Source organism: Somniosus microcephalus, unplaced genomic scaffold (genome assembly GCF_052327205.1).
Source record: "Somniosus microcephalus isolate GS21.2 unplaced genomic scaffold, FLI_Smic_1.0 unresolved_chr9, whole genome shotgun sequence".
Taxonomy (NCBI): Eukaryota; Metazoa; Chordata; class Chondrichthyes; order Squaliformes; family Somniosidae; genus Somniosus; species Somniosus microcephalus.
In genome coordinates, this window is record NW_028225187.1 from 9,370,283 (window position 1) to 9,398,202 (window position 27,920).

Sequence of the window (27,920 nt, forward strand, 5' to 3'; positions counted from 1 at the left end):
TTTCTCATGAGGGGTGGCGTTAGTGGCAGTGCAGAGCAGTGACTGAATAGAGTGGAGCGCATCGGGGAGCACATGCTGCCAGCGGGAGGTTGGAAGGCCCCTAGACTTTAAGGCTAGCAGGACGGCCTTCCAAACTGTCGCATTTTCTCTTTCCACCTGTCCGTTCCCCCGGGGGTTGTAACTGGTGGTCCTGCTTGTGGCAATACCCCTAGTTAGCAGGTACTGACGGAGTTCGTCGCTCATAAACGATGAGCCCCGGTCGCTATGGATATAGCTGGGGAAGCCGAACAGGGTGAAGAGGTTGTTCAGACATTTAATGACCGTGGCACTGGTCATGTCCGGGCAGGGGAAGGCGAACGGGAAACGGGAGTACTCATCAATAATATTGAGGAAGTACACATTGCGGTCGGAGGAGGGGAGAGGCCCTTTAAAATCAACGCTCAGGCGCTCGAAGGGGCGAGTGGCTTTTATCAGGTGGGCCCTGTCTGGTCTATAAAAGTGCGGTTTGCACTCAGCGCAGACTTGGCAGTTCCTGGTCATGGTCCTGACCTCCTCAATAGAGTAAGGCAGGTTGCGGGCCTTGATGAGGTGGAAGAACCTGGTGACCCCCGGGTGGCAGAGGTCATTGTGGAGGACCCGTAGTCTATCGATCTGCGCGCTGGCGCAGGTGCCACGCGATAGCGCATCCGGGGGTTCAATTAGCTTCCCGGGCCGGTACAAGATCTCGTAGTTGTAGGTGGAAAGTTCGATTCTCCACCTCAAGATCTTGTCATTTTTGATTTTGCCCCTCTGCTTGTTGTTAAACATAAAAGCAACTGAACGCTGGTCAGTGAGCAGGGTAAATCGTTTTCCGGCCAGGTAGTGCCTCCAATGATGCACAGCCTCCACAATCGCCTGGGCCTCCTTCTCAACAGCGGAGTGTCTGGTCTCCGGGCATTGTAGGGTTCGTGAAAAGAAGGCCACGGGTCTCCCCGCCTGATTGAGGGTACCAGCCAGGGCAAAGTCTGACGCATCGCTTTCCACCTGGAAGGGGATGGATTCGTCCACTGCATGCATGGTGGCCTTGGCAATGTCCTCCTTGATACGGTGGAAGGCTAAGCGGGCCTCTGCCGTCAAGGGAAAAGAGGTGGACTTGATCAGCGGACGGGCCTTGTCCGCATAGTAGGGGACCCACTGGGCGTAATAGGAGAAAAACCCTAGGCACCTCTTCAGGGCCTTGAGGCAGTGGGGCAGTGGAAGTTCCATAAGGGGACGCATCCGGTCGGGGTCGGGGCCGATGACTCCGTGTTCCACAACACAGCCAAGGATGGCGAGGCGGTTTGTGCGGAATATGCACTTCTCCTTGTTATATGTCAGGTTTAGGAGTTGGGCGGTGCGGAGGAATTTTTCGAGGTTTGCGTCATGGTCCTGCAAGTCACGGCCGCAGATGGTCACATTGTCCAGATATGGGAAAGTGGCCTGCAACGCATTTTGATCTACCATCCGGTCCATCTCCCTTTGGAAGATGGAGACCCCGTTGGTGACGCCAAAGGGAACCCTAAGGAAGTGAAAGAGGCGGCCATTTGCCTCAAAGGCAGTGTACTGGCGGTCCTCAGGGCGGAGGGGAAGCTGGTGGTACGCTGATTTCAGGTCAATGGTCGAGAAGACGCGGTACTGCGCGATCTGGTTGACCATATCAGCTATACGGGGGAGTGGGTAGGCGTCCAGCAGGGTGTAGCGATTTATTGTCTGGCTGTAGTCGATGACCAGGCGCTGCTTCTCGCTGGTCTTAACGACCACAACCTGGGCTCGCCAGGGGCTGGTGCTGCCCTCAATAATCCCTTCTTTCAGGAGCCGCTCCACTTCGGTTTTAATGAAAACCCTGTCCCCGGCACTGTATCGCCTGCTCTTTGTGGCGATGGGCTTACAGTCGGGGGTGAGGTTAGCAAACAGTGGTGGGGGGGTGACTCTGAGTGTGGAGAGGTTGCACCTGGTGCGCGGCGGGCAATTTGGAAGCTGCTGGCTGCGGACTGTGAGTGGGGGTAGGGGTCCACCGTACGCCATCGTAACACTTTTAAGGTGGCACTGAAAATCTAACCCCAGCAGGACGGCAGCGCAGAGGTCAGGCAGGACCAGAAGTTTAAAATGATCATACACGGTCCCGTCTACTACGAGTGTCACCACGCAGTAGCCGCCGATGCCCGCCGACTGGGACTCGGAGGCCATAGAAATCCGCTGTTGCGCAGGCAGGACTGGGAGAGAGCAACGCCGCACCGTGTCGGGGTGGATGAAGCTCTCCGTGCTCCCAGAGTCAAAAAGGCAGATTGTATCGTGACCATTTACCTTAATGTCCATTGTGGAACTGGCCAGTTGGTGCGGTCTCGCTTGGTCCAGTGTAACGGATGCCAGCGTAGGGGTCGGTGTGTCGCTGCGGGTATCAGATGAGGCGGTGTCGGGGGCCTGCTGCGTCCCGGCTGTCGTCCAAGATGGCAGCGTCCATGATCCCCAAGTGGCTGGAGGCGTCCAAAATGGCTGCTGTACCGGTGATTCGCACACGGCCGGGGAGGTCCAAAATGGTGGCCCGCATGGCCCACACGCGGCGCTGCTGAGGTTCGGGGTGGCTTTGGCCCTGCAGACGCTAGCGTAGTGTCCCTTCTTCCCGCAGCCCGAGCAGATCGCGTTTTTCGCCGGGCAGCGCGCTCTGGGGTATTTTGCCTGGCCACAGAAGTAGCATTTCTGGCCTTGGGGCACTGCTGTCTGGCCTTGGGACACTGCTGCGGTAGTTGGGCCGTTGTTGGGGTGTGGCTGGGGTGGCACGGCGCTATGAGGCGGTCCTACCGTGTCCCAGGCTGTCATTCCCCGCGGCGTCCACGGTGCAGAGGAGTAGGCATCCATGCCCTGGTTGGCTGCATCCAACGATAGTGCGAGTTCAGAGGCCTTGTTGAGGTCGAGGTTACTCTGCTCCAACAGTCGCTGTCGTGTGTAATTGGATCTGTGGCCCGCTACAAAAGCGTCCCGGATAAGTTCCTCTGTGTACACGGCGGCCTTTACATCCTTACAACCACAGGCCCAGCCAAGCACAGACAGTGCCTGAAGGTATTCCACGGTCGATTCCCCAGGTTGTTGTTTACGACTCCCCAGGAGGTGCCTGGCGTACACTTCGTTCACTGGGCACGTGTACTGGTCCTTGAGGAGCTTGATAGCATCCGCGTACGAGGTCGCGTCTTGGATGACCGAGTACACTCGGTGGTTCACTTTGGAGGTCAGGACATCCAGTTTGTCCTCGTCCGATTTGATTGCTTCGGAGGCGGTCAGGAATTTTTCGAAACACTTAAGCCAGTGAGTAAACTTGCTGGATGAGTCCGCCTCCCAATGGTCTAAGTCCAGGCATGCTGGTGTGAGGATCTTCTCCATTATAAAAATGTTGTTAATAAAATTGATGCGCTATCAATTACTCATAAAAGACTGAGAGTTAGAAGAGTAACTAAAGGCTTTTATTAACAACAGAATGGAGGTCTGCCTCGAGTGGTCGACCGGTCCAGGATACCAAGGGCTGGGGAGCAGTCACCTTTATACTAGGATCTGTGGGAGGAGTCAGCCGAGGCATGTCCAGGCATGTACACAGTGGAATACAAACAGGACAAACAGGAATACAAACAGTGGTTTACCACAGTTAGCGAGACAAATTTCAGCATCCAGGCTGTGTTGAAAGCTACAGCATGGCCGTCAAACAGCCCAGAGACCCGGACCCCGCAGCACCCGTGTTGGCAGGCTCACATGGCTGCGTAATTTCACAAGGACACTCAGTATTACTCCACCGACATTGGGACAGACACAAAATGACACACAGAAAACTAGCAAGGGTCTTTCTCGCCACACAAAGGGAGGGATAGAGAAATACACTGAATAAACAAGAGTGAGAGAGAGAGAGAGAGAGACAGACCGAATAACACAAGGGAGAGACAGAGACTGAGGGAAATCCGAGGCTTCGAGAGAAACAGAGAGGGTTTGTAGACAGACAGGGAAACGGAGACTGAGATGAGGAGATAGACTTGCATGAAGGTGCTTTCTGCTGTGTAAAGAAATTCCCTTTTGTGTAAAGATGTTCCCCGTTATATAAAGTTGTTCACTGTTGCGTAAAGATGTTCTCTGTTGTGTAAAGGTTTTCCCTGTTGTTTAGAGGTGTTGTCTGCTTTGCAAAGATGTCCGATATTGAGTAATGTGTTTCCTGTTGTGTAAAGGTTCTCCGTGGTGTGCAACGGTGTTCCGTCTTGTGTGAAGGTATTCCTTGTTGTGTAAAGGCCTAAGACCACCATCTGGTGCTGGAGAGGCGGCGCTGCAGGAATGCGTTGAGAGAAAGGGATGGGTGGAGTTACTCCCGAGTATACTGGTGAGGCTTAGGGCAACCCCGAATAGAACTACGGGGCTGACATCTTTTGAACTAATGACCGGACGAACAATGACACTGCCGGAAGGAGACACTACCGGGTGTGAGGATGCAGGGCCCCTGAAGGATAGAACTAGGAGATTTAATAAAAAATTGTGTACGCAATTACACGCTCTCAGGAATGAGGCCAGAGACCAACAGATTATATGAGATCTAGAACAGCATACACGGGACGAACAGAAGGAGGTTCCAGTAATAGGTAGCAAGGTAATGGCAAAACTAATCCCTGACAAACCAGGGTTAGCACCTCGAATGTCAGGACCCTACGAGGTATTGATGAACAGTGACACATGCGCTTGTATATACGAGTCTGGAACAGGTAAAGGAAGGTGGAAACTTAGAAACATAGAAACATAGAAGATAGAAGCAGGAGTAGGCCATTCGGCCCCTCGAGCCTGCTCCACCATTCAATGCGATCATGGCTGATCATCCAAATCCCTGCTTTCTCCCCATAACCCTTGATCCCTTTAGCCTTAAGAAATATATCTAACTCCTTCTTGAATATATTTAATGAATTGCCCTCTACTGCATTCTGTGGTAGAGAATTCCACAGGTTCATCACTCTCTGGGTGAAGAAATTCCTCCTCATTACTGTCATAAATGGCTTACTCCTTATCGTTAGACTGTGACCACTGGTTCTGAACTCCCCAACCATCGGGAACATCCTTCCAGCATCTAGTTTGTCTAGTCCTGTTCGAATTTTATAACTTTCAATGAGATCGCCCCTCATTCTTCTAAACTCCAGCGAGTATAAGCCCAATCGACCAAATCTCTCCTCATACGTCATTCCTGCCATCCGAGGTACCAGCCTGGTGAATCTTCGCTGAACTCCTTCCATGGCAAGAACATCCTTCCTCAGATAAGGCGACCAAAACTGCACACAATACTCAAGATGTGGTCTCACAAAGGCCCTGTACAACTGCAGCAGGACATCCTTGTTATTGTTCTCAAAACCTCTCGCTACACAGGCCAACATACCATTTGCCTCCTTAACCACCTGCTGCACCTGCATGCTTACCTTCAGCGATTAGTGCACAAGGAAAGCCAAGGTCTCGTTGCACTTCCCCTTCTCCCAATCTATTGCCATTCAGATAATAATCTGCCTTCCTGTTTTTGCAACCCAAAGTGGATAACCTCACATTTATCCACGTTATATTGCATCTGCCATGATTCTGCCCAATCACCGACCCTGTCCAAATCATCCTGGAGCTTCTCTGCATCCTCCTCACAGCACACACGCCCAACCAGCTTTGTGTCATCTGCAAACTTCGAGATATTACATCTAGTGCCCTTGTATAGATCATTAATATATATTGTGAATAGCTGGGGTCCAAGGACCGATCCCTGCAGTACCCCACTAGTCACTGCCTGCCACTCAGAAAAAGACCCGTTTATTCCAACTCTTTGCTTTCTGTCTGCCAACCAGTTTTCTATCCAAGTCAATACCTTGCCCCCAATCCCATGTGCCTTATCTTTACACGCTAATCTCTTATGCGGGACCTTATCCAAAGCCTTCTGAATGTCCAAATACACAACATCCACTGGTTCTCGCTTATTTGTTTTACCAGTTGCATCCTCAAAAAATTCCAATAGATTAGTCAAGCTCGATTATCCTTTTGTAAATCCATGTTGTCTTTGTCCGATCCTGTCACTGTTTTCCAAGTGCTCTTCTATTACATCTTTTATAATGGACTCTAGCATTTTCCCCACTACCGATGTCAGGCTTACCAGTCTGTAATTCCCCGTTTTCTCCCTACCACTTTTTTGAATAATTGAATAATTGTAAAATTAGCTACCCTCCAATCCATGTGTTCTGTTCCAGAATCAATCGAATGTTGGAAGATGATCAGCAATGCATCGACTATTTCTAGGGCCACTTCCTTAAGTACCCTAGGAAGTAGATTATCAGGCCCTGGGGATTTATCGGCATTCAATCCCGTCAATTTCCCTTACGCCATTTCCCTACAAATACTGATTTCTTTCAGTTCCTCCCTTTCATCAGACCCTATGTTCCCGGCATCTCTGGGATGTTATTTTTGTCCTTCTTTGTGAAGACAGAACCAAAATATGTTTTTAATTTGTCACCCATTTCTTTGTTCCCCATTATAAACTCCCCTGATTCTGACTGCAAGTGACCTACTGGAAGCACTGGACTCAGTTACAGGTATATAACAAGGACAATGATTAAGCCAGAGATGGTGCCTTTTGAGGAGAGTGAGGAATATGCTAGAATGTATAAAGAATGGAAGGGGATTAACTTCATATATCAATGATAGGGCTGTGCGTGATTTTAATATTATACACCGTGGTTTGCATCTTTAAGTATATCTGGAAACAGAGCCACAGACCAATAAATGAACAAGATGTACAACATCTCGAACTGACAAAGCAATTAAGAATAGAATAATTCTAACCAGCTTATGATGACTGGCCCCTTTGTCTATCATTACAGGAACGATAAACTCGTAGAAAGATGAAGTGGAACATCATTTGCGCGCTCATCGGGATTTTATGGCTAATTATAAGCGCTGAGTCTGTTGGGAATAAAGAGGGAGAGAGGCGCTGTCCAGCAGGATTTACAGTATGAAGTAACGAAATCTGTACATAAAATCAGAGTGGTAGGAGGACCAGATATGGTGACGGAGGATAGAGGCTACCACCGGTGTGTTTGTTTAAGATGAGCACCGGACAATGGGGCACATGTATAAATGGCACTTTCTGTGTGAAAAACATCCCGCCATCATCCACAACCCCACTACCTTGCCCGTCAATGGAAAAAGTAGCATGAGGGGGTTCCATCATAAGAAAAAAACAAGATGAGGTGTATTTTAGTGTAACACATAGAGTTACTTAGCTTGCCATTAATATGTGTACTTTTGAGATGCCCGTGATGTGTAACAAGCATACAAAAGAATTATGGAACTCCCTGTGGGTAAAACAATCAGGGGGTCCACAGGGAAAATATATCTCACAAAGACGTAAGAAACGGGGAATATTTGAAATGGCTGGAGCAGGGTATGCGGCCAAGTTAGCAACAGTTAATAGTTTTGACTTAGAAGGAGTAAACGAAGGAGTAGAGGAACCAGAAGCAAAAATGGACAAGTTACTAAAACAAGCCACCGGAAATAGCCAGCAAAGGCACTGGAAGGAAAACAAACGACAGCAAAATTGTTCGGGTGGAAGGGATAGTAGCCTACTATGAAAAAACAATTAATAGATTTATTGATCAGATCAGCAATACATCACGCAAAACCCATAAGGAATTGATATGTGCAAAGTATGGCTCATGGCTATGGTCGAATGCTCAGCATAACATGAAGCAAATAAATAATGGACAAATCCCTGACTGGATTACTAATGAGGATCTGGAAACTTGGATTGACACAAATAAAAGCCTATGCAAAGGGCGTAAAATGGGACAAGTATACAGGGTAGGCAATTGTCTGACCCAATGGACTAAGGTGATTGGCATTGTACTAGCCATCCCACAACTCCCAGAAGAGGGACAGCCCCTATGCGATGTGATTAACATAGGAGAGATTCAAAGGGAGACTTTGGTTAAATATCATGATGTCCCTACCAAGGCAATTTGGAAAAGGGATGAAGATAATAACCAGAAGAATGGAACCTTAAGGGGGTGTTAATGGACGGGTGCCACCATAATGGAAGGACATGGGTGCGTACACACACCCCCACCGAAGGAGACACAGCCGAGTGCGGATTTACGAAAACCACCAATTGCACCCTTGAGCTACACCCACGAGGGATACACCGGACAACGGTAGCAACGAGGAACAATGGGCCATTTTGTGTCACCACAACTGAACAGAAATATGAATATCAAGATCTGACTTGTCACATTCCCCAACCAAACTTTTGTTTCTATCCAAAGATATCTACACAGATAGGGCACCAATATATACACCCACCAAGACCACAGCAAGGGAAAACCTGGTCGCTTGATAATATGGGACTTAATAAAGAGGTTGAAACTTATGTCATATCAGAGCCCAAGGCAACTCCTAAGTTAGAGGAAGAAAAAGCTTGGAAGAAATTAGAGCAGGAAACGAAGGAAATTTTAAAGTATTATCATTAAATAGAAGAAGACGTAAAGAAACAACAAAAAGACATTAGTAAAACGTTAGCAGAGACTCCTTGGTACAATAAGATCTGGAACTGGGGGCTAAATGTTGATATACACCCCTGGATAAGGATCATATCATACGTATTAGTAGTTGTGCAAGGCGCCGTATTAATGATCCTTTTGTTATTAATTTGTGGATATTGCCAGTGCAAAAGAACCGAAACATTGCACAAGCCATAATCTAACAAATAACGAAGGAAGGAGGGAAAGAAAGGCTGTTGCTAACCACCAACAAACAAGTGGTAGGGCGTGAGAAGAATGATTATGAAAACTGTGTTTAGGATTGTGGAAGTATGAGTACTAGACACCCTTGGCGATTCAAGCAGAAAATAAAACAAGCTCTTCACCCCATTATTACATCACAGCATCACGAGAGGCCTAGGCCACTGGAGAAATACTACATTATTTAATGCTCTTGAAACCGTGAAAGCAATTTTAACCATTGGAAATATTTATTTTGCAACCCATTGAAGAAAATGCACGTCGTCTGTGCAGCCATCTTCCAGTTGATGCTGCTTCCTGCTGCGATGCTTATTTAATGAACTAAGCCAGACGAGCCACAGTTCTCAACCCTGCCGGCCAAGATCGGCACATGAGAATGTTGTATCCGTGTGTTAATGGAGACACGGAATGCAGGAGTTGGTTTAACAGGCGTTTACTGGACAAAGTCTGGAGGTGAACTAACAGATACAAGACACTATGCAGGCTTATATAGCCCGAGTGGCCACTACCGGCATTACAGTACACAGGGGCACTTAAAGCACATACACCACAATTCCTCCCATTTCAGACAACCAGTACATAACATTTTAAGTAATTGTTATTAACATGTGTACCAGAACAATAATCTAAACATTTGCTGCAGTTAATCAATTATAAGTCAGTCTCTCTGGAGGCTTCCTGACTCAGTCCGGATAACGCCTCGGTGGTGTAGTAGTTTTCGGTGGTGTAGTAGGTTCCTTTGGCAAGGTCGATTCGGCTTGAATGCCAGTGTCGGGTTCATCTGGTTCCAGTATCACCGGATCGGAGGTAGATACTATGGCTATCTCTGCTTCATCATTGGTGTATAGAGTTGTGGTGTAGGTTGTCCCTTTTCGGATGACTCCATGATCTGGTCAGCATGGCGCCTTATTATGCTTTCTCCAATGTCCACGGTATACATCAGTGATCCTAGTCGTGTGCAAATATTTCCAGGCTGCCATTTCTCGGTACGGTAGTCCCGGGCCAAAACGTGTTGACCTATCTGGAAGGTTCTAGTTGGCCTTTCATTCATGCCTTGAAATTTCCGGTTCTCTACGTCCCTTCTGATGTTTGGCTTGATCAAATCCAGCCGGCATCTTAGTCTACTATTGAAAAACATCAGGGCGGGAGTTTGATTTGTAACCATATGTGTTGCATTCCTGCAGGCAAACAAGAAGTTATCTACCTTATGCTGTAGATTAATGACTTCATTACCCATAGCCTTTATGGCCTTCTTGAAGGTCTGGACAAACCTTTCAGCCAATCCATTGGTGGCGGGATGGTATGGGGCGGATGTATAGTGCTTAACCCCATTGTTTTTTAAGAACTTTCTGAATTCTTCGGACACAAATTGTGGTCCATTATCAGAACAGATCTGTTCAGGCAGCCCATTCCTGGCAAAAATGGTCCTTAATACTGTGATGGTTTTTTCCGTGGTGGGGGAGGACATCTTTATTACCTGCAGCCACTTGGAGTGTGCGTCAACCGCGATTAAGAACATTGAGTCCATAAATGGACCAGCAAAGTCGATGTGTACCCTTTGCCATGGAGTTGAGGACCACTCCCATGGATGTAGAGGGGCTTGTGGTGGGGCATTTTGGACCTTCTGGCATCCTAGACAGCCCTTGGTCATTGTCTCCATCGAAACCTGGCCACCACACAAACGCTCTGGCTAGGTTATTCATTTTCACTCCACACAGATGCCCCTCGTGAAGCTCCTTTAGCACTTTATCCTGGAGTTTGGGTGGAATCACCACTCTGGATCCACACATCAAGGTTCCTCGGCACACTGACAGCTGTTCCCTTGTTTGTGAGAATGCTGGCAACAGTGGTTCGCCATTTGCTGGCCATCCCTTTACCGTTAAATCGTAGACTCGTGAGAGAGTCGGGTCATTTCTCGTTTCCTTTTCAATGGCAGAATTTGTTACTGGTAGACAATCTACTATGGTAGAGTGGAACATTTCCACTGGGTCCACTGTAGGTGCTTCTTCTACCATTGGCAACGGTAGACGCGAAAAACCGTCTGCATTTCAATGCTGTTTTGATCCTTTGTATTCTATGTCATATCGGTGTGCCCCTAGGAAAAGGGACCACCTCTGTTGCCTTTGTGCCATCAAAATGGGAACGCCCTTTTTAGGGTTGAATATGGAGACGAGGGGTTGATGGTCAGTCAACAAGGTAACTTTTTGTCCGTGTAGGTAATGGTTGAATTTCTTCACTCCCCATACCAGGCTGAGTGCTTCCCTGTCGATCTGGGCAAAGTTATGCTCAGCTGAGTTCAATGAGCGTGATGCATAAGCTATCGGCCGCTCTGAGCCATCAGGGAATCTATGCGATAATACCACTCCTACGCAGTAAGGGGATGCATCGCACGCCAGTCTGATTAGCAGTGATGGGTTTTAATGAGCCAAAACTTCCTTGGACGTGATCAATCCTTTACATTTATGGAAGGCACGTTTACAGTCCTCGTTCCATTCCCAAATTACTCCCGTTTGTAGCAGTTCGTTAAGAGGGTGCAGAACAGTTGACAAGTTCGGTAATAATTTATGATAGTAATTTATCAATCCCAGGAACGACCTTAATTGTGAGACATTTTCAGGTGCTGGGGCTTTTATGACCGCTTCAATTTTTTCAGGTGACTTATGCAACCCTTCTTCGTTAATTATGTGGCCACAATATGATATTTGTTTCTGGAAAAATTCGCACTTCGGGCGGTTTGCTCGTAGGCCCCGTTCTCTCAGCCTAGTGAGCACCTGCTCCAAATTGGCAAGGTTCTCTTTGTCGTTTTCTCCTGTTACAAGGATGTCGTCTAGGTAGCATTGAGTCCCAGGATTCCTTTGCAGGACTTGTTCCATAGCTCTTTGCCAGATAGCTGAAGCTGATGCTACTCCGAAAACCAGTCGATTGTAGTGATACAGGCCTTTGTGTGTGTTTATTGTGAGATACTTTTTAGAGGCCTCCTCAACCTCCATCTGTAGATATGCCTGTGCCAAGTCAATTTTTGTGAAACGTTTCCCTCCGGATAATGAGGTGAAAATATCTTCTATCCTCGGTAGAGGTTTCTGTACCGTGTGAAGGACCGGGTTTACAGTCACCTTGAAGTCCCCACAGATGCGAATTTTTCTTTGTTCTTCAGATTTATCATTATTCAAAGTTTTCTTCATGACCGGGAAGATGGGTGTTGCCCACTCGCTCCAATCTATCTTGGATAACACGCCTGTCCTTTCCAAATTCTCCAGCTCCGCCTCGACTGCTGGGCGAATTGCATATGGCACCGGCCTTGCTTTAAAAAACTTGGGAATTGCCGCATCTTCCACCTTTATTGAGGCGGTGACACCTTTCAAGGCTCCGAGTTCCTGTTGGAACACTTCTTTGGCGTTGGCCAAGTTGTCTTTCAATCGTTCAGGTATGATGTCATCATCATTTTTTTTCTTACTGGTCACCGTCAGTGCCTGAATGGAGTGCCAGTCTAAACGTATCTTTCTGATCCATTCACGTCCCAACAGCGGTGGACCACCATTTTGCAGAACGTATAAATACAACTTCTGTATTTCCTTGCCGTTGTATACAACAGGCACCCTTATTTTCCCTCTGGGGTATACTTTCTGCCCCATATATGTTTTTAAGATAATGGATGTGTCTTTCAAGGGTATATGCGGAAACAGTCGCTCGTAATCCTGTCGACTTATGACGGTCAGAGCTGATCCTGTATCTAGCTCCATTTTAACTGGGGACCCTGCTATCGTGAGGGTAACCCAAATGGTCTGGTAATCTTCTTTGGTAATTGCACTATTTAATTTGAGACAGCTTCGTCTCTTGTTTTCGGAGTCGCTATCGCTCTTCTGGTCTTCGGAGCTACTGTCCGTCATCATTTGTACCTTTTTGTACTTTTCTTTATTGATTTTTTTTTTGTCAGTGGATTTTTTGTTTCCAGATCAGCATACACGTGCAATGTGTCCCATCTTTCCGCATTGCCTGCATGCTCTGTCGTTGAACCAGCAGTCCCTCTGGTCATGGGTGGATCTGCCGCACCGATAACATCTCTCGAAACCCTGTGTCATTTCATGGGTGCCGAAATCCTGTGGCTTTTGCTGTATCTCTGCAGCTCATCTCGCTGCTGCCTCGTATGATACAGCCATACTGAAAGCCTTGTCCAGTGTTAAATCTTTCTCAGAAAGTAGCCTTTTCTGTGTTCCTTCACTTAGGAGACCGCAGACGAATTTGTCTCGAAGAGAATCTCCCAGTCCTGCTCCGAATTGGCAGTGCTTTGATAGCTTCCTTAATTCGGTGAGGTAATCAGCGTTACTTCCATTCTTGTGCTGATTCCTCCTGAAGAATTTGAACCATTCCGCTATCAGCAGCGGTGTTGGGTTCAAGTGTTTCTATAGGGTATCAACAATTTCCTTAAAATTCTTGTCCATCGGTTTGGCTGGAGTGATTAAGTTTTGTAACAGCCCATATTCCTTTGCGCCCATTAGATTTAGGAGTATCGATGCCTTTTTATCATCCTCTATTTCATTTGCTGTGCAATATATCTCCACTCTTTCCACATATGTGGTCCAATCCTCTACATCACTGTCGAAAATAATAATATTGCCAGTCTTAGGCATCCTGAAAAAAAATGGCGCCTCCAGCGCTTTCCTTTCTTCCTTGCTGAGAAAAAAAAATGGTGCCTCCCACGCTTTCCCGCCGCTGTTGCTGCTGACAACGCTGTTCTCCGCGGTTTTTATTTATACAAATATTTTTTATAGTCGGAGACTTGTTCCCGCCGGACTCTCTGGGACTTTCCCCTCCCTCTGCATGGTCCGAACGCCGACCAGCTTTGCAGAGCTGGCCTTCTCCCGAGTGCTCCACCCTTCGTCTCTGTTTGCCTGAGCCTTGACTGCTTGGCGCCGCTGTAGAGCCAGCCGATCGAGCCCCAGCCCGCCGCGCAGGAAGGATTATTGCAGTACCTGCCACCAGCCTGGCTAGCTGGTGATACCACAGTTTTTTCTTTATTTTTCTTTTATTCTTCTTCCTTCGTCTGAGGAATCGATCTCCTTGAGGTGCTGCCGAATTGCAGGTAAGTCCGTTTCCAATTCGTCGCCACTGTTGTATCTGTGTGTTAATGGAGACACGGAATGCAGGAGTTGGTTTACAGGTGTTTACTGGACAAACTCTGGAGGTGAACTAACAGATACAAGACACTATACAGGCTTATATAGCCCGAGTGGCCACTACCAGCATTACAGTACACAGGGGCTCTTAAAGGCAAATACACCACAGAGAACATAAGAAATAGGAGCAGAATTTGGCCATTCGGCCCTCGAGCCTGCTCCACCATTCATTAAGATCACGGCTGATCCTCGACCTCAACTGAAGCTTCCAGACTTAGCCCCATATACCTTGATACCCGTAATGTCCAAATCCATCTCAGTTAGGAATGTACTCAATGATTAAACAGCCACTGCCCTCTGCAGTAGAGAATTCCAAATATACACAACACTTAGAATGAAGAAATTTCTCATTATCTCTATCCAAATTGGCCGGCCCCTTATTCTGAAACACTGAATGCTAGCTCTGGGCTCCAGAGCCAGGGCAAAAAGGCTCTCATTATCCGCCCAGTCAAGCCCTGAAAGAATTTATATGTTCTTCCTTCGTACAATCTGCTGATTTCATTTCACCACAGAAAACAATGTTTAACTGGATGGACACGCAGCAGGAAATAGAATGCAGCTGCAGATTTATTCTCCAACCACTTTTTCTGGCACGCAGGTGGCCGTATAAAGCGAAAAAAGCAGCACACGAGAGAAGAGGCGATTTCAATCCCTTTCGTAGTGTCGAATTGCCTCAATTTGGCCGAACACCATATGAAGCAGCAACTTGAATCAGACATTGCACTTCGTTTCAGTCTCAAAACTTTAAGCGATCACTCACTGAAAACTGCATGGAAAAACAAAAGCACACGGCCCATGCGAGTCAGTAAAGCGCATTCAAATACAGCAACCAAATCATCTCGCGACAAAGATTTTGTGATTAGAAATTCATATCTCTTGCATTTGGCTGAAAACAAGAGATTGCAGGGACTGCTCGCTTCTCGGCCGCGGCGCCAGCGACAGGAACAAGTCATCCGCTCACAGCCGATTCCTCCAACGTACTGGAGCTGCTTGTGATGGAGCAGCTCAATCCTCAGGCCCTGATTGGACACATTCAATGGGGGCATTCTGGCGCCGCTGCATGTGATTGGTTGGTGGTTGCCACGTGATCAGGGTGCGGGTGATGCCAGGAAGCTAAAATTGTCTGGCAATTGTTATTGCTTCAAGCTGGTCGGGGAGTTCAGAACCAGGTGTCACAGTCTAAGGATATGGGGTAAGCCATTTAGGACAGAAATTAGGAGGAATTTCTTCACCCAGAGAGTGGTGAACCTGTGGAATTCTCTACCACAGAAGGCAGTAGAGGCCAATACATTAAATATATTCAAGAAGGAGTTGGATATATTTCTTAAGGCTAAAGTGATCAAGGGGTATGCGGAGAAAGCAGGGATCGAGTACTGAATTTGGATGATCAGCCATGATCGCATTGAATGGCAAAGCAGGCTCAAGTGGCCGAATGGCCTACTGCTGCTCCTATCTTCTATGTTTCTATGTTTCCGTTCTTATCTATGTTAGTGTAAAACTAATGAGAGTGTAGGAAAGGGTTTTCAGAATGGATTATCTGAAGATGCAGGTGAGGATTTAAATGAATATTTGGCATCTGTGTTAAATATGGAGAAGGACGATATAGGCATAGAAATCAGGCAGAGCCATTTTGATATACTTTAACAAATTAGTATTGAGAAGGAGGAGGTACTCGCAGTTTTATCCGGCTTAAATGTGGTTAATCCCCAGTCCCAGACGAGTAGTATCCCAGTTTGCTGTTTGAGGCTAGTGAGCAGATTGCATGGGTTCGGAAACCAATTTTCAGAAACTCTCTGGCCACAAGGCAGGTGCCAGAGGACTGCGGGACAGCTAACATTGTACCATTATTCAAGAAGGGTAGTAGGGTTAAACCAGGGAATTAGAGGCCAGTGATTCTAACACCAGTGGTAGGGAAAATATTTGAAAACATTCTGAGGGACAGAATTAGTCTCCACTTGAAGAGGCAACGATTAATCAAGGGTAGTCAGCATGGCTTTGTCAGGGGGAGATCATATCTAACCAATTTGATATAATTTTTCGAGGGGGTTACTAGGCGTGTGGATGAGTGTAGTGTAGTTGATATAGTCTACATGGACTTCAGTAAGGCTTTTGACAAAGTCCCACATGGGAGACTGGTCAAGAAGGTAAGAGCCCCTATGATCCAGGGCAATTTGGCTCATTGGATCCAAAATTGGCTTAGTGGCAGCAGGCAGAGTATGATGACCGAAAATTGCTTTTGTGACTGGAAGTCTGTGTCCATTGGTGTACCGCAGGGATCTGTGTAAGTTGCTTTGCTGTTGTAGTGTACATTAATGATTTAGATATGAAGGTAGGAGGTATGATCATTAAGTTTGCAGATGAGACGAAACTTGTTGGAGTGGTACATAGCGAGGAGGGAAGCCGCTGGCTACAGAACGATATAAACGGGATGTTTAGGTGGGCAGAACAGTGGCAAATTGAATTTAAGCCTGAAAATTGCGAGGTGATGCATTTTTGGAGGACTAAGAAGGCAATGTAACACAGAAAGAATGGTAGGACCCTAGGAAGGACAGACGATCAGAGGGACGATGCATGTCATCTACCACTGGGCTACATCCACAACTGATGCTTTGCTGTAATGTAGTACAGAAGACCTGGCAGCCTTTTCTTTCTAATCACCATTTGCTTTCTAAGTCTGTGCTGAAGAAGGAGCACCTGATGCAACTGTGGGTGAAGAGAAGAATTTTTTGGCCTCGTCACTCCAGGAACAGAGGAAGGAGAAATGAGAAGGAAATCTTCGGGAACTATTTGGCCTCTTCGCTCTAGGAAAAAAGTAGACTGAGAGGAGAGCTGACGTAGGCCTTTAACATTTTGGAGGAGTTAAAGTCATAGAATGTTACATTACAACAGGGGCCCTTTGGCCTGTCGTGCCTGTGCCGGCTCTTTGAAAGAGCTGTCCCATTTCGTCCCACACCCCAGCGTTTTCCCCACAAGCCTGCAGACTAGTTCTCTTCAAAAACATGTCCAATTGCCTTTTGAAGTTGCTTCGAATCTGAATACCTTTTGAGGTAATGCATTCCTGCACATAACAACCGTCTGTGCGCCAATATATATTACATCTTTGACCTCTGGTTACCATTCTAATTGTCAGGAAATAGTTTTCCTACTTGACCTATCAAATCACCTCAAGTTTTTGAATATATCTATTCAGCCTCCCCTTTACCGTCTCTGCTTTAAGGAGAACAATCCCAGGTTCGCCAAACTCTCCACAAAACTAAATCTCTTAACCCTGGTACCATTCTAATAAATCTCCTCTGCACCATCGCCAAGGTCTTGCCATCCTTCCCAATGTGTATGCCCATAATTGAGCATAATACTCCCGCTGAGGCTAACCAGTGTTTTAGGAAGATTTAGCATAACTTCTTTACTTTTCTTCTCTATTTCTCTATTGATAAAGCCAAGCATCCTGTGTGCTTTTTAACAGCCGTGTCCTGCCACCTTCAAAGGTTTGTGCACATACACCTCCAGGTCTTTCTGTTCATGCACCCTTTGAAATTCTACTATTTCCTTCATATTGCCTCTCCTCATTCACCCTAACAAAATATATCAGGTCACACTTCTCTGCATTAACTTCCATCTGCCATGTGTTTTCCCATCCTTCTTGAAGGCGATCAGAGAGTCAGCACCCACAAAACCGGAGTGCAACGCATTACTGCTCTCTGGAAAAGTATCACCGCCTAAAATCCAGTCTATTCCTCCCGCTGTGTCAGCTTGAGAATATATTCTTGATATATTACTCGGAATGGAGCAAAGGAGCAGATGGGAGGTGCTGTTCAACCGGTAAGTTTGGAAGGGCGAACAGGGAGGCCGCGGTGAGATGGTGGCAGCAAGGAGCAACAAAATTGTAAAAGTGGTGGAATCAGAGTTAGTGAGATAGAGCCCGCGTGGAGATGTGTGAGTCAATAAATAGATGAATGTTTGAACACACCAATTGCAAATTTAATTCATTATTTATCCCTAAAGTAACATTATGAAGGAAAAGAGAGATATCTGGTCATTATCACATTGCTGCTTATGGGAGCTTGCTGTGCACATAATGACTGCGGCATTTCCAACATCACAACGGGAACTACACTTTAAAGAACTGCATTGGCTGTACAGCGCTTTGGGCCACTTCCAGATAAGAGAATTTAGTTCATGAATTCGAGCCAGTAGTGCTTCTCTGCCATGCGTTAGTGCCTCGGCAGGGATTCCATCTGCTCCTGAGGCCTTGCTGTTCTTCAGTTGTCAGATGGCCTTTTCAATCACATGCCGGTCTGGGGTTGAGCGGAAATGTTGGCAGGTAGCATGCTGCAGGGCGGAGTTGAGCACACTCGCGTCTAAAAGTGTCTCGGTTAAGGAGATCTTTGAAGTGTTCCTTCCAGCGGGCACTGACTGCATCCCTGCCTTTGATGAGTACCTCTCTATTCTTGGCCTGCAGTGGGATAGGAACTTGTGTGCTTGGGCCATAAGTGGTCTTGACTGCGCTAAAGAATCCACGCACGTCGTGGTTGTAAGAAATGGAAGAATCGATAATGTATAAGTGTTGGATATCTGAATAAGTGAGCCACAGCGGCTGTGGAGACGAGTGAGTGAACGGTCTGAATTTAGTTGGTTGGATGACGGTGTTTGTAGTGTCCGGTGCTGGATTCAGGCCAATTATGGACCAGAGGAAATTCTGCAAATCTTTTCAGCCTGTCAGTAACAACTGAATTGCAAGGATAGCATGGGCATCCACGAGCAAATGGTGAAGAAGTGATATGATAACTTGCAGAACCGCTCACCCTGCACGGTTTACTGCTGTTGGTGAAGCGACGAAATGTATGACTGTTCAATTATGGGTGTACACCTTGGGAATGATGGCAAGGCCCTGGCGTGGGTGCAGAGGAGATCTACTAGAATGGTACCAGGGTTATTGGATTTATGTTATGTGGTTAATCCTACCGCTGCCAGATATTGTGGCTTTTGTAAATTTCGTCGCTAAAAGCATTAAACTGTGCAGGCTGGCCAGCTTTGACAGTGTTTATGCCACTCTTTAACTTTCAATGCTGACATTTCAATTCACTCACACATCTCCACACACGCTGTGTCTCACGTCCTCAGAGATTCCACCACTTGTACAATTTTGTTGCTTACATTTCTTAAAACCCATCGACCACACCCTCCTTGCTGCCACTCTCACGCCCACCATCTCACCGCCACTCCCCCGTTCACCCTTCCAAACTTACCGGTGGAACAGCACCTCCCACTTGCGCCTGCACTCGAATCCAATCAATATAACAAGAATATATTCTCAGCGTGACACAGAGGGAGGAATAGACTGGATTTTAGGCGGTGTTACTGTTCCCAGAGAGCGTTGAGCCTCAGGAATGCTTTGCCAGTCGGTGTTGTGGGTGCTGAATCTCTGATCGCCTTCAAGAAGGATGGGAAAACACATGGCAGATGGAAGTTAATGCAAAGAAGTGTGACGTGATATATTTTGGAAGGACGAATATGGAGAGGAAATATGAAAGAAATAGTACAATTTTAAACGGGTGCATGAACAGAGAGACCTGGATGTGCATGTGCCAAATCTTTGCTGGTGGCAGGATACGATTAGAGGACTGTTAAAAAGCATATGGGATGCTTGGCTTTTTCAATAGAGCAATAGAGAAGAAAAGTAAAGAAGTTATGCTAAACCTTCTTAAAACACTAGTTAGTCTCAGCTGGAGTATTGTTTTCAATTATGGACATACACTTTGGCCAGAATTGCAAGGCCTTGAAGGGAGCGCAGAGAAGATTTACTAGGATGGTACCAGGGTTAAGGGATTTCAGTTATGTGGAGAGATTGGAGATCCTCGGATTGTTCTCCTGGAGCAGAGACGTTTAAGTGGAGGCTTAATAGAGATATTCAATAACATGAGGGGGTATGATAGAGCATGTGGGGATACTCTGACAAGTGGAATGGTAACCAGAGGTAAAGGGTGTAATATATATTGGCGCACAGGCGGTTGTTAAGAGCAGGACCACTTTACCTAAAATGGCAGTGGAGTCAGATTCGACAGAAACTTCAAAAGGCAATTGGACATTTACTTGAAGATAACTCGCAGGGTGGTGGGAAGAACGCTGGGTTATTGGATGAAATTGGACAGCTCTTTGAAAGAGCTGGCACAGGCACGACAGGCCGAATGGCCCCTGTTGTGATGTAATACGTTAACCCCTCCATAATGTTAAAGGCCTATATGAGGTCTCCTCTCAGTCTACTTTTTCCTTGAGGGAAGATGCACATCAATGCCGCAAGTCATCCTTCTCATTTCCCCTTTCTCTGTTCCTGGAGTGATGAGGCCAGAATTCTTCTCTTCACCTACTTCAGCACAGACTTGGAACACAAAGGGAGATTAGAAAAATAATACTGCCGGTCCTTCTGTCCTACATCACAGCAAAACATCTGCTGAGGCTGTAACTCAGTGATAGAGTGCATGCATGTATGAATTCTTGGGTTCAATACCCCGCATTTCCAAATATTGTTTTTAACACCGTCATTTTCAGCAAAACGTTATTTTATGAGTTCCAGCGTCTCAGGCCTCGGTTAAACATTTCTTCCATTATTTACAATCTATTGACCGCGCCATGCTTGCTGCCACTCTCAAACCCACCATCTCTCAGCCGCTTCCCCGTTCGCCCGACCAAACTTCCCGGTTGAACAGCGGATCCCATCTGCTCCTGCACTCCAATCGGTTCAATATTACAAGAATATATTCTCAACCTGACCTAGCAAGACAGTGAACTTTACATTAAGACAAGGTTAAGGGAATATTCATTATCTATAAACAGGTGGTGAGCTGGTCTCCATGATCAGGATGAGGGTCAGATGTTGTTTAAATTCCATTAGTCTGAGGAACTTTTGATTAGGAGGGCAAATATCCCCTAATATTCTCTCCTCTTATACTAATGGTAAATTTCAATCTCAATGCGGCAGGAATAGTTCAGTTGTGAGAGCAGTAGAAGGAAGATCAAATGTGCCGGCTATGCTCTGAATTTTATTATAACAATTGGCAACATTCTGCAATATGTCCCTATGGAAATGATTATCTTTCTTTCTACCATTTTTTATTTCTTCCCTCAAACACGACATCTTTCCTCTCACTGACATTCTGCCGACGGATGTCATGATATTATTTGTTGTCAACTTGCAATGTTTCCCCTCATGCTCGCACGCTCTGATCACACTTGCATTGCCTTAGTGCCTTTCAGCTCCTCAAGATGTCCCAGAGCGCTTTACAACCAATGAAGCATTTTGAAGCGAAGTTATTGTTGTGATGTTGGAAAGGCTGCAGCCTAGTTGCGCATAAAATGTCCCACAAGCAACAATGTGTTAATGATCTGTTTTATTCGTGCTGTTGATTTTGGGATAAATTATTAATTAAATTTACAATCGGTGTGTTCCAAGAAACATCGGTCTCCAGCTTATTGCAGTTTTGACGAAGGGTCTTCAACCTGAAACGTTAACACTGTTTCTCTCTCTACAGATTCTGCCTGAACTGCTGAGTATTTCCAGCATTTTCTTTTTTTATTTCAGATTTCCATCATCCACAGTATTTTCCTTTTGTATCTATTTATTAATGTTCAAACACAGTAAACAAACCAGCTCGCGTCCAAGATTTTGTGACAAGCACGGGGCCATACAAAGGGACAAAAGCAGCACAAGAGAGAAAAGGCGATTTGAATCCCATTCGTAGTGTCGAATTTCCTCAATTTGACCGAAAGCCATATGAAACAACAATTTGAATCAGAGATTGCATTTAATTTCAGTCTCAAAATGTTAAGCAATCACACACTGCAAACCGTACACAAAAAGAAAATCACAAGGCCCGTGCGAGGCACTAAACCGCATTCAAATACAGCAAACAAATCAGTTAGCGTCAAAGATTTTGTCATTAGAAATTCATAGCTCTAGCATTTGGCTGAAAACAAGAGATTGCAGGGGCTGCTCGCTTCTCGGCCGTGGCGCCAGCGACAGGAACAAGTCATCCGCTCACAGCTGAGTCCTCCAACGTACTGGAACTGTTTGTGATGGAACAGTTCAATCCTCAGGCCCTGATTGGACACATTCAATGGGGGTGTTCTCGCACCGCTCTATGTTATTGGTTGGTTGTTGTCACGTGATCAGGTTGCAGAGCGATACAAAGAAGCTGAAGTTCTCTGGCAATTGTTATTGTTTCAAGCTTTCCATTCTAATCCATGTATGTGTAAAACTGAGGAAAGTGTAGAAAAGGGTATTCAGAATGGATTATCCACTGTGGCCGATTTTCCTGCTAGATTTTAATGCAAGAACGCTGCACTTGGTATATTGGTATATAAGGGAAGCAGAAAATCCAGCCTGCCTGGCAGAAGACTGATCGATGAAGCGATTGTTCCCATTGGAAGCAGGAAGGCAGCAGCAGTATGCTCACCACTGTTCATTTCACAGAATCAAAGACTCCATTTTTAAACAATAGATAAATTTGCAAAAATTAAAAGCTACTCACGTTCCTGGATGGGCTCGAACCACTCAAAAGTTCAATTAACAGCCGAACGTGCTGGCCCATTGCGCCACGAAGACAGACACGAAAATGGTTGCAATTGCAATTATTCCACATGAACCAATGTGATTATGTGCCAGGGCGTTCACAGCAGAGGCACCGATTTCGCAGCAAATGAGAAGCTGCGTGGGTTCAACCTACCATCCAGGTAGTCGTGGCTGAGTGGTTAAGGTGACGGACTAAAAATCTGTTGTAGTTTTACGCGCAGGTTTGAATCCGGCCGACTACGGTAACGAGGACGTCGTCCCAAATGATCCGTTTTTATTAATTTGAACTGCTGCCTTTCGGTTCCTTTGCCGAGATTCAGCTGCAATCAAACAACAATTCAAGCAGAATGTATAACAAACACTTCATCCCATTATTAAATCACGACATTACGAGAGGCCGAGGCCACAGGAGAAAACTACGTGATTTAACGCTCTTGAAACCGTCAAAGCAATTTTAACCGTCGAAAATATTTTATTTTGCAACCCATTGAGGAAAATGCACGTCTTCCGCGCAGCCATCTTCCAGTTGATGCTGCTTCCTACTGCGATGCTTATTTAATGAACTAAGCCAGACGAGCCACTGTTCTCAACACCGCCGGCCTTAATCGGTACATTAGATCATAAGAAATAGGAGCAGGATTTGGCCATGCGGCCCTCGATCATTCTCGGCCATTCAATAAGATCATGGCTGATCCTCTACCTCAACTGAAAATTACCGACCTAGCCCCATATACCTTGATTTCCGTAATGTACATATCCATCTCAGGTAGGAATGTACTCAACGACTGAACCACCACAGCCCTCTGCGTTAGAAAACTGCAAAGATACACAACCCTTACAATGAAGCAATTTCTCCTCATCTCAATCTTAAATGGCCGGCCCCTTATTCTGAAACTTTGATTCATAGTTCGGGCTCCACAGCCAGGGTAAACAACCTCTCAGAATCCGCCCAGTAAAGACATGAAAAAATTTATATGTTCCTTCTTCGTAGCGTCTGCTGAATTCATTTCACCACAGAAAACTATGTTTAGCTGGATGGACAACCAGCAGGAGAAACAATGCAGCCAAAGATTTATTCTCCAACCACATTCCCTGAGGCACGCGGCCATACAAAGGGACAAAAGCAGCACACAAGAGAAAAGGCGATTTGAATCCCGTTCGTAGTGTCGAATTTCCTCAATTTGACCGAACGCCATGTGAAGCAACAATTTGAATCAGATATTGCATTTAATTTCAGTCGCAAAATGTTAAGCGATCACACACTGCAAACCGTACGCAATAAGAAAATCACAAGGCCCGTGCGAGGCACTAAACCGCATTCAAATACAGCAACCAAATCAGTTAGCGTCAAAGATTTTGTCATTAGAAATTCATACCTCTAGCATTTGGCTGAAAACAAGAGATTGCAGGGGCTGCTCGCTTCTCGGCCGCGGCGCTAGCGACAGCAACAAGTCATCCGCTCACAGCTGAGTCCTCCAACGGACTGGAACTGCATGTGACAGAGCAGTTCAATCCTCAGGCCCTGATTGGACACATTCAATGGGGGTGTTCTCGCGCCGCTCTATGTGATTGATTGGTTGCTGTCATGTGATCAGGGTGCAGAGCGATGCAAGGAAGCTGCAGTTCTCTGGCAATTGTAATAGTTGCAAGCTTTCCATTCTAATCCATGTATGTGTAAACTTGAGGAAAGTGTACAAAAGTGTTTTCAGAATGAATTATCCACTGTGGCCGATTTTCCTGCTGGATTTTAATGCAAGAACGCTGCACTTGGAGTATTGGTATAAGGGATGTAGAATATCCATGCTGCCTGGCAGAAGACTGATCGATGAAGCGATTGTTCCCATTGGAAACAGGAAGGCAGCAGCAGTATGCTCACCACTGTTCATTTCACGGAATCAAAGACTCCATTTTTAAACAATAGATGAGTTTGCAAAAATTAAAAGTTACTCACGTCTCTGGGTGGGCTCGAACCACCAACCTTTCAATTAACAGCCGAACGCGCTGGCCCATTGCGCCACAGAGACAGACACGCAAATGTTTGCAATTGGAATTATTCCACATGAACCCATGTGATTATGTGCCAGAGTGTTCACAGCAGAGGCACCGATTTCGAAGCAAATGAGAAGCTGCGTGGGTCCAAACCACTGTCAGGGTAGTCGTGGCCGAGTGGTTAAGGCGATGGACTAGAAATCCATTGGGTGTTTCCCCGCGCAGATTCGAATCCTGCCGAATACGGCACCGAGGACGTCGTCCCAAATGATCGGTTTTTACTTAATTTGAACTGCTGCCTTTCGGTTCCTCTGCCGAGATTCAAAGCTACAATCAAACAAAGTTTCAAGCAGAAAGTATAACAAGCACTTCACCCCATTATGACATTACGAGAGACCTAAGCCAAAAGAGAATAATACGTTATTTAACACTCTTGGTACCGTCAAAGCAATTTTAACCGTCGAAAATATTTTATTTTGCAACCCATTGAAGAAAATGCACGTCTTCCGCGCAGCCATCTTCCAGTTGATGCTGCTTCCTACTGCGATGCTTATTTAATGAAGTAAGGCAGACGAGCACACAGTTCTCATCACCGCCGGCCTAAATCGGTACATTAGATCATAAGAAATAGGAGCAGGATTTGGCCATGCGGCCCTCGATCATGCTCCGCCATTCAATAAGATCATGGCTGATCCTCTACCTCAACTGAAAATTACCGACCTAGCCCCATATACCTTGATTTCCGTAATGTACATATCCATCTCAGGTAGGAATGTACTCAACGACTGAACCACCACAGCCCTCTGCGTTAGAAAACTGCAAAGATACACAACCCTTACAATGAAGCAATTTCTCCTCATCTCAATCTTAAATGGCCGGCCCCTTATTCTGAAACTTTGACCCCTAGTTCGGGCTCCACAGCCAGGGTAAACAACCTCTCAGAATCCGCCCAGTCAAGACATGAAAAAATTTATATGTTCCTTCTTCGTAGCGTCTGCTGAATTCATTTCACCACAGAAAACTATGTTTAGCTGGATGGACAACCAGCAGGAGAAACAATGCAGCCAAAGATTTATTCTCCAACCACATTCCCTGAGGCACGCGGCCATACAAAGTGACAAAAGCAGCACACAAGAGAAAAGGCGATTTGAATCCCGTTCGTAGTGTCGAATTTCCTCAATTTGACCGAACGCCATATGAAGCAACAGTTTGAATGAGATATTGCATTTAATTTCAGTCGTAAAATGTTAAGCGATCACACACTGCTAACCGTACGCAAAAAGAAAATCACAAGGCCCGTGCGAGGCACTAAACCGCATTCAAATACAGCAACCTAATCAGTTAGCGTCAAAGATTTTGTCATTAGAAATTCATACCTCTGGCATTTGGCTGGAAACAAGAGATTGCAGGGGCTGCTCGCTTCTCGGCCGCGGCGCTAGCGACAGCAACAAGTCATCCGCTCACAGCAAAGTCCTCCAACGTACTGGAACTGCATGTGACAGAGCAGTTCAATCCTCAGGCCCTGATTGGACACATTCAATGGGGGTGTTCTCGCGCCGCTCTATGTGATTGGTTGGTTGTTGTCATGTTATCAGGGTGCAGAGCGATACAAGGAAGCTGAAGTTCTCTGGCAATTGTAATAGTTGCAAGCTTTCCATTTTAATCCATGCATGTGTAAACCTGAGGAAAGTGTAGAAAAGGGTTTTCAGAATGGATTATCCACTGTGGCCGATTTTCCTGCTGGATTTTAATGCAAGAACGCTGCACTTGAAGTATTGGTATAAGGGATGTAGAATATCCATGCTGCCTGGCAGAAGACTGATCGATGAAGCGATTGTTCCCATTGGAAGCAGGAAGGCAGCAGCAGTATGCTCACCACTGTTCATTTCACAGAATCAAAGGCTCCATTTTTAAACAATAGATAAGTTTGCAAAAATTAAAAGCTACTCACGCTCCTGGATGGGCTCGAACCACTCAACAGTTCAATTAACAGCCGAACGTGCTGGCCCATTGCGCCACGAAGACAGACACGGACATGTTTGCAATTGGAATTATTCCACATGAACCCATGTGATTATGTGCCAGGGCGTTCACAGCAGAGGCACCGATTTCGCAGCAAATGAGAAGCTGCGTGGGTTCAACCTACCATCCAGGTAGTCGTGGCTGAGTGGTTAAGGTGATGGACTAAAAATCTAGTGTAGTTTTTACGCGCAGGTTTGAATCCGGCCGACTACGGTAACGAGGACGTCGTCGCAAATGATCCGTTTTTATTAATTTGAACTGCTGCCTTTCGGTTCCTTTGCCGAGATTCAGCTGCAATCAAACAACAATTCAAGCAGAAAGTATAACAAACACTTCATTCCATTATTAAATCACGATATTACGAGAGGCCGAGGCCACGGGAGAAAACTACGTGATTTAGCGCTCTTGAAACCGTCAAAGCAATTTTAACCGTCGAAAATATTTTATTTTGCAACCCATTGAGGAAAATGCACATCTTCCGCGCAGCCATCTTCCAGTTGATGCTGCTTCCTACTGCGATCCTTATTTAATGAACTAAGCCAGACGAGCCACTGTTCTCAACACCGCCGGCCTAAATCGGTACATTAGATCATAAGAAATAGGAGCAGGATTTGGCCATGCGGCCCTCGATCATTCTCGGCCATTCAATAAGATCATGGCTGATCCTCTACCTCAACTGAAAATTACCGACCTAGCCCCATATACCTTGATTTCCGTAATGTACATATCCATCTCAGTTAGGAATGTACTCAACGACTGAACCACCACAGCCCTCTGCGTTAGAAAACTCCAAAGATACACAACCCTTACAATGAAGCAATTTCTCCTCATCTCAATCTTAAATGGCCGGCCCCCTATTCTGAAACTTTGCCCCCTAGTTCGGGCTCCACAGCCAGGGTAAACAACCTCTCAGAATCCGCCCAGTCAAGCCATGAAAGAATTTATATGTTCTTCCTTCGTAGCGTCTGCTGAATTCATTTCACCACAGAAAACTATGTTTAGCTGGATGGACAACCAGCAGGAAAAACAATGCAGCCAAAGATTTATTCTCCAACCACATTCCCTGAGGCACGCGGCCATACAAAGGGACAAAAGCAGCACACAAGAGAAAAGGCGAGTTGAATCCCGTTCGTAGTGTCGAATTTCCTCAATTTGACCGAACGCCATGTGAAGCAACAATTTGAATCAGATATTGCATTTAATTTCAGTCGCAAAATGTTAAGCGATCACACACTGCAAACCGTACGCAATAAGAAAATCACAAGGCCCGTGCGAGGCACTAAACCGCATTCAAATACAGCAACCAAATCAGTTAGCGTCAAAGATTTTGTCATTAGAAATTCATACCTCTAGCATTTGGCTGAAAACAAGAGATTG

At 46.0% G+C, this 27,920-nt stretch overlaps 3 non-coding genes across 3 annotated transcripts; 2 read left to right on the forward strand and 1 right to left on the reverse strand.

The window, feature by feature from the left end:
* The first annotated feature begins 22,693 nt into the window (after positions 1-22,693).
* trnaf-aaa (transfer RNA phenylalanine (anticodon AAA)) lies at positions 22,694-22,774 on the forward strand. Its single transcript has one exon. It is a non-coding gene; the product is annotated as a tRNA-Phe (tRNA).
* Positions 22,775-24,482: 1,708 nt separating this feature from the next.
* Positions 24,483-24,556, reverse strand: trnan-guu (transfer RNA asparagine (anticodon GUU)). Its single transcript has one exon. It is a non-coding gene; the product is annotated as a tRNA-Asn (tRNA).
* A 2,118-nt stretch (positions 24,557-26,674) lies between these two features.
* Positions 26,675-26,756, forward strand: trnaf-aaa (transfer RNA phenylalanine (anticodon AAA)). Its single transcript has one exon. It is a non-coding gene; the product is annotated as a tRNA-Phe (tRNA).
* Positions 26,757-27,920: the final 1,164 nt, after the last annotated feature.